This window comes from Theropithecus gelada, chromosome X, assembly GCF_003255815.1.
Source record: "Theropithecus gelada isolate Dixy chromosome X, Tgel_1.0, whole genome shotgun sequence".
NCBI lineage: Eukaryota > Metazoa > Chordata > Mammalia > Primates > Cercopithecidae > Theropithecus > Theropithecus gelada.
Window position 1 is genome coordinate 110943783 of NC_037689.1, and position 8311 is coordinate 110952093.

Here is an 8311-nt window from a genome sequence, read left to right on the forward strand (position 1 = left end):
TTGTAATAGCAAGATAGTCCTCACAAGAAGTAAAATGATGAGTACATGGTAAACTTAAATAGAGAGTATTTATACAATAATAATGATGATGTCTTATGGAACAAGAACAAATAAAACAAAATACTGAATAACAGCATACAAGTCAAAAGGAGGTTTGATCACATTGGAAAAGGCTTAAAGTGTACTAAAGTTCTTGTACTATTCAGTTTGAAGGTAAATATACTGAATAGCTTTAGAATTTCAAAGGATGGGTATCATATAGGCAATGATCTCTGACCACATGTGATTAAGTTAGATATCAATAGGTAACTACAGAGATACCATATGCTCAGAAGATACACACTTTAATAACTAACAAATCAAAAGAGAAATTATAATGGAAATTATGAAATAGTTGGAAATAAAAATTAATGACAAAAATGCAATATAACAAAACTTGGATCCATCTAAGGCAATAACTAGAGGGAAATTAATAGTCAAGTATTTATTATTAAAGAAAAGAAAGGCTGGAAACTAATGGAATACACATACATCTCAAGAATTTTTTAAATAGTAGAAAAATAAATGCAAGAAAAAGATAAGTAAAGGAACAACAAAAAGTGGAGATTCGTGAAATACAAAATAAACATATAGAGGACCAACACAGCCAAATTCAACCTTAAGGAAAAAAGATAAAATAGAAAAATCACTGGCAAAAGTAAGCAATAAATAAAAAGTAAGAGATATGGTACAGATGCACATTATTAGTAATGTGAAAGGATATATAACAAAAATGCAATTGTTATTAAAAAGATTATAGGAAGATATTATGAGCAATTTACTGCCAGTACACTTAATAACTTACATGACATGGAAAGATAATTAGAAAAGCATAACATGCAAAGTGTCTGAAGAAGAAATATAAAATGAATCATAAGGACGGGGCTGTAATCCAAAATGTGACTTGTGTCTTTATTAAAAAAGGAAGAGACATCATAGACGTGCATGCCTAGAGAAAAGGCCATGTGACGACTCAGTGAGAAAGCAGCTATCCTCAAGCCAAAGAGAGAGATTTCAGGAAAAATCAATCCTGTTGGTACTTTGATCTTGGACTTTCAGTCTCCAGAATAGGGAAATAATAAATTTCAGTTGTCTAAGTCATCTCGTTTGTGGTATTTTGTTACGGCAGTCCAGCAGACCAAGACAAATATCTTCACCTAACAAGAGAGTCATAAAGCACATAAAAAAATACTGAGAGAATTCAAGGGAGAAGTAGATTTTTTTTTTTCTTTCTTTGACAGAGTCTTGTCCTGTTGCCTAGTCTGGAGTACAGTGGCACAATCATGGCTCACTGAGGCTTTGACCTCTTGGGATCAAGTGATTCTCCCACCTCATCCTCCCAAGTAGCTAGGACTATAGGCACATGCCACCACACCTAGCTAATTATTTTTTATTTTTTATTTTGTAGAGACACAGTCTCACTATGTTGTTCCAGGTGGGACTCGAACTGCTGGGCTCAAATGATCTTCTTGCTTTCTCCTCAAAAAGTGCTAGTATTATAGGTGTGAGCCACCACACCTGGCTGACAATCCAGTACTAGTTGTAGACTTCAATGTCTCACTTTCCACAACGGATAGAACAAATAGGCAAAACATCAAGAAGGAAACAGAAGATACTATTATACTATACTATAAATCAAATAGAACTAACAGACATCCATAAAATGCTCTGAAGAGCAGAATACACATTCTTCTTGAGTGGGTGTGGAAGATTTCCAGGATAGACCATATGCCATGCCATAAAACAAGTGTCAATACATTAAAAAGATAAGAATAATACAACATATGTTTCCTGTTCACAATGAAATAATATTAGAAATAAATAAGAGAAAGAAATTTTGGAGCTTCATAAATATGTGGGAATTAAAAAACACAGTCCCACATAGTCAGTGGATCAAATTAAAAAATCACAAAGGTAATTAGAAAATCCTTTGAGAGGAATGAACATAAAATATAACATATAAAAACTTATGGGTTATAGCTGAAGTAGTGCTAACAGGGAAATGTATAACTGTAAATGCTCATAGTAAAAAATAAGAAGGATACCTTCCACCTAAAACACTAGAAAAATGTGGAGCAACTAAATCTAAAGCAACTAAAATGATGAAAGTAATAAAGATTAAAGCAGAAATTAATGAAATAGTAAGTACCAAAGCAATGGAAATAATTAAAGAAAGCAAAAGTTTTTTTCCTTTGAAAAGATAAACAAAATACATGAACTCATATGTAGACTGATCAAATAAAGCATTTTTGAAAGAATCAAAATTAGAAATGAAAAAAGAACATTATTCTTGATCTTACAGCAATAAAAAGGATTATAAGAGAATACTATGTGTAATTTTATGCCAACAAAGTAGATAACCAGGATGAAATGTACAAATTCCTACAAAACAAAAACTACTACTTTCAGTTTCTGGTCCGGTATAGAGTTTGGAAGTCATTACTCTCATCTTCACAATGAAAAAAAGGCTGAACAAACTGAAACTCAACAACTCCTCTTAGATCCTTTAGAGAATTGAGATTATAGGTCAAACGGTTGTCCCCCAACCAACAAGTTGGCGAGACAGACAGATGAATACAGAGAACCACAGCTTATTGGAGTAGAAACCCAGGAGCAGAAATTACCACTGGAGTAAGTACTGGGGCAGGAAAACAAACTGTAATTGATGAATTGCTGGAGGCTGAATGTGGACAAATTTGAGAGTTAAAAACTCCGGGGGAGGGGTCCTAGTCTTGGTGGGCAGTGCCCTCCATTTTGTGAGTTTTACCTCCAGAAACCTTACCACATTCTCACAGTGAAGATTGGATAAAAATTCAGTGGTTGTTCTGGCAGGGGGACCAAAAGTTATCATTCTGAAATATGCCCAGAGCATTTTGTTCTTCTTAACAAGACCTGTCATTAAGAAAAACTATTTTCAGAGCTTAAGTATTAGGGTTTTACCAGAGCCTAACAAATCTGGGGGAAGAGAAATAACCAACTCTGCCCACCTCTAGCTTTCCATCTTGGGGAAGGGAAATGCCAATTTCAATCTCCTTTAGCCCCCTGCCTCATCTAAGGGGGAAAGAGCTGAGAAGCTCTTCTGAAGGTCAAACCTAGGGGCACAGGTTTATTAAAAGACAGGGATCTAATCATAGGACTATAGAATGCATTCCCTCCACCTACGCCTTACCACTACATCAGTAAGGCTCCTGTATAATAGGGGAATATAATGAGAAGAACTGCACATTTCAGACATTATTTAAGAAGTTGCTATGGAAATCCAAAGACAACATGAGAGAGAAAAACACTAGAGGAAAGATCAGTCTCTGGCATATACAGCTACAGCCAACAGTAAACACAGCCTAGTTTCTAGCCAGATAAACATGAAACCTCACCGCAAAGACCTATTTACCTCAATTTCTTTTCCCCAATTCATCATGTTCAGCATTCAATAAAAGCTTACGAGGCATGCTAAAAGACAAAAAACAATTTGAAGAGACAGAGCTAACATAATAACCAGACCCAGATATGATAGAAATGTAAAAGTTGACAGACCAGGAATTTAAGACAACTATGATAAATATACCAAGGGCTGTATTGGAAAAAGTAGTCAACATTCAAAAAGAGATGAATAATGTAAGCAGAGAGATGAAAACTCCAGGAATCAATGGGAAAACCTAGAAATAAAAAAAGTACCACAATTGAAATGAAGAATGCCTTTGATGGTCTCATCAAGTGCCTGGGTATGACCAAAGAAGGAATTGGTGAGCTTGAAGAAATGTCAGTAGAAACTTCTACAACTGAATTGCAAAGAGAAAAATAATAATAATAAGGGCAAAACAGAATAGCCAATGACTATGGGACAATTATGAAAGGTGTAACATATAGCTAACGAGGTATTAGAAGAACAGGGTACAGTGTACACTGCTCAGGTGATGAGTACACCATAATCTTAGAAATCACCACTGAAGAACTTATCCATTTAACCAGAAACCACCTGTTCTCCAAAAAAAAAAAAAAAAAAAAAAAAAAAAAACTATTGAAATAAAATAAAATAAAAGGAAGAAGAAAGTAAAGAACCAAATAAATACCAAAGCAATATTGACTGAAATTTCCCAATTTACTTATAGATATTAAGCCACAGTCCCAGGAAAGTTAGTTAACACCGAGCAGAATAAAGAATAAAAAATGTACACCTAGCCGTGTTATATTTGAATTGCAAAAAATTAAACACAAAGAGAAAATCTCGAAAAAAAAAAAAAAAAGCCAGCGGGAAAGAAATAGCTTACCCATATAGAGCAGCACGTATAACATTACATTGAACTCATTGGAAACCATATAATCAAGAAGAGAGTGAAGTGAAATACTCAGTGTTGAAAGAACAAAGAAACACTAACTAGAATTCTGTATCCAGAAAAATTATCTTTCAGAAGTGAAGGAGAAATATATTTTATTAGACAAACAAAAATTGAGGGAAAATTTTTTTTTTAAAAATTGAGGGAATTCATCAGCAGTATACTTGCCTTGCAAAAAATGTTAAAGAAGGCCGGGCGCGGTGGCTCAAGCCTGTAATCCCAGCACTTTGGGAGGCCGAAGCGGGCGGATCACAAGGTCAGGAGATCGAGACCATCCTGGCTAACACGGTGAAACCCCGTCTCTACTAAAAAATAAAAAAAATTAAAAAAAAAAAAAAAAAACTAGCCGGGGGACGTGGCGGGCGCCTGTAGTCCCAGCTACTCGGGAGGCTGAGGCAGGAGAATGGCGTAAACCCGGGAGGCGGAGCTTGCAGTGAGCTGAGATTCGGCCACTGCACTCCAGCCTGGGCGACAGAGCGAGACTCCGTCTCAAAAAAAAAAAAAAAAAAAAAAAACAAAGAAACAAACAAAAATGTTAAAGAAGTTCTTCAGAAAGAAGTAAAACTGAATAGATTGTAAATTAGGATTAACACAAGAAATGAAGAGACTTAGGTAAGAAATTAATGAAGGTTAAAATAAAATATTTTATTTTTTCTTTTATAATAAAATGAAATATTTTATTATTCTGAATAAATATAATATTAAGAATAATAGCAACAGTGTATTGGAAAATTATAGCTTATGGATAAGTGAAATGAATTACAATAACATTATAAGGGACAGGAGGAAGGAATTGGGAATGTTCTAAGTTACTTGTATATCCGTAAAGTGGTATAGTATTATCTGAAATTGAACTTGGATTGGTTGTAAATGTATATTGCAAACTCAAGGGCAACCATTTAAAAAAAGGTTTAAAAAAGATATATTAGTTACGGTTCTCCAGAGAAACAGAACCAATAGGAGATATTAATAATACATTTACTGGCCGGGTGCGGTGGCTCATGCCTGTAATCCCAGCACTTTGGGAGGCTGAGGAAGGCGGATCACCTGAGGTCAGGAGTTCGAGACCAGCCTGGCAAACATGGTGAAACGCTGTTTCTACTAAAAATACAAAAAATTAGCTGGGCATGGTGGCACGCACCTGTAATCTCAGCTACTCGGGAGGCTGAGGTCGGAGAATCACTTGAATCTGGGAGGCAGAGACTGTAGTGAGCCAAGATCATGCCATTGCACTCCAGCTTAGGCAACAAGAGTGAAACTCCATCAAAAAAAAAAAACAAAAAAAACCAAAAAAAAAAAAACCCATTTACTGTGAGGAATTGGCTCACACAATTATGGAGGCTGAGAAGTCCCTTTTTCTGCCATGGGCAAACTGGAGACATGGAAAGCTGGCGATACAATTTCAGTCTGAGTTTGAAAGTCTGAGAATCAGGGGAGCTAATAGTACTGATTCTAGCTCAAGAGCAGAAAACCTGTGTCAAAGCTTACCCAGGCAGGCAGGTAGCAAAAGGAGTAAATTCCGACTTTTTGCTCTATTCAAGTCCTCAATGGTCTGAATGATGCTCACCTACATTGGGTAGGGCAATCTGATTTACTGAGTACATTGATTTGAATGTAGATCTTATCTGAAAATGTCCTCATAGACATACCCAGAAATAATGCTTAATGTAGGCACCCCATGGGGCCGTCAAATGGACACATAAAACACCATTACAAAATACAATTGATATGCTAAGAGAGGAGAAAAAACCGGAATCACATAAAATGCTCAATTAAAAGCAGAGAAGACAGAAAAATAGAAGACAAAAAAAAAAAAAAAAAAAAGAGAGAGAGACAAAGAATAAGAAAGGGCAACAAAAATACTAACAGATACAGTTGATATTAATTCAATTATGTTAATAATCAGTTTAAAAGTCAATCATCTAAATACACAAATTAAAAAATGATGACTCTCTTATACAAAAAATATACTCGCACATTCGTGTTTATAGTAGCACAATTCGCAATTGCAAAAATGTGGAACCAACCAAAATGCCCATCAATCAACAAGTGGATAAAGAAACTATGGTATGTGTATATGCATATACACATATACACACACACACAAACACACATATGAGCTTATACATATATATGAGCTTATATATGTGTGTGTGTGTGTGTGTATGTGTGTGTGTGTGTGTATATATATATATATATGATGGAATACTACTCAGCCATAAAAAGGAATGAATTAATGGCATTCCCAACAACCTGGATGAGATTGCAGACTATTATTCTAAGTGAAATAACTTAGGAATGGAAAACCAAACATCATATGTTCTCACTTATAAGTGGGAGCTAAGCTATGAGGATGAAAAGGTGTAAGAATGACACAATGGACTTTGAGGACTCAGGGTCAAATTGTGGGAAGGGGATGAGGGATAAAAGACTACAAATTGGGTGCAGTGTGTACTTCTTGGGTGATGGATGCACCAAAATCTCACAAATCACCACTAAAGAACATACTCATGTAACCAAACACCACCTGTTCCCCAATAACCTATGGAAATAAAAAATTTAAAAAACATTTTAAAAAATGGTGACTATCGGAGTGGATATGAAAACAAGATCCAACTACATGTTGTGTATAAGAAACCCTAGTTAGAGATAGAGAGTCAGATAAAAAATAAAGGAATAGAGAAAGATAAACCATGTTAACACAAGCCAAAGAAAGCAAGAGTATATATAAATATGTATGTATTTATATATAATATATGTTTTACACCTAGTATATATATTTGTATATGTAATATATTTTATATAGTGTGTGTGTGTATATATATACACACACACATATACACACACACACACACACACACACATATATATATATTTTAAAGTAAGTTCTTTCTCTGTTGCCCAGGTTGGAGTGCAGCAGTGTGAACATGGCTCACTGCAGCCTCCACCTCCTGGGCTCAGGTGATCCTCCAACCACAGCCTCTTCAGTAGGTGGGACCACAGTTGTGTGCCATTATCTCCAGCTAATGTTTTAATTTTTTGTAGAGACAGGATCTCCCTATGTTGACCAGGCTAATCTCGAACTCCTAGGCTCAAGCAATCCTTCCACCTAGGCCTCCCAAAGTGCTGGGATTAAAGACACAAGCCACCACACCAAGCCTATATTAATATTATATATTACACTCAGACAAAGCAGACTTCAGAACAAGAAAAAGTATCAGGGATAAAGTGGGGGAAAATAATAAAGGAGTCAATTTTCCAAGAAGACATAACAATCCTGAATGTATATGTGCCTGACAACAATATGTTAACATGTGAGGCAAAAACTAATAAAACTTCAAGGAGAAATAGATGAATCCACTATTATAGTGAACATCAACATCCTTCTATCAGCAATTGACAGATTCAGCGAGCAGAAAATCAGTTAAGGATATAGTTGAACTGAACAACACCATCAATCAAGTAAATCTAATTGACATTTATAGAATACTTCATCTAACAGCAGCAGAATGCATGCTGCTCTCAAGTTCACGCAGAGCATCCACCAAGAGGGAACACATTCTGGACCATGCAACACAACTTAATACACTTAAAAGAATAGAAATCACAGAAAGGAATCTCTCAGATGGCAATGAAATTAAACAAAACATTCAATAACAGAAAGATAGTTGGGAAACTCCAAACCTGAAGATTAAACAACACATTTCTATATAATCCATGGATTAAAGAAGTTTCAAGAGAAATTTGAAAATATTTGAGCTAAATGAAAATGAAAACAGAACTTATCAGATCTCTGGGATGCAATGAAAGCAGTGCTTAGGGGATAATTTCTAGCATTGAATGCATAGATTAGAAAAAGAGAAAATTTTAAAATCGATAATCTAAGCTTCCACCCTAGGAAACTGGAGAATAAAAGAACAAATTAAATCTAGGCAAGC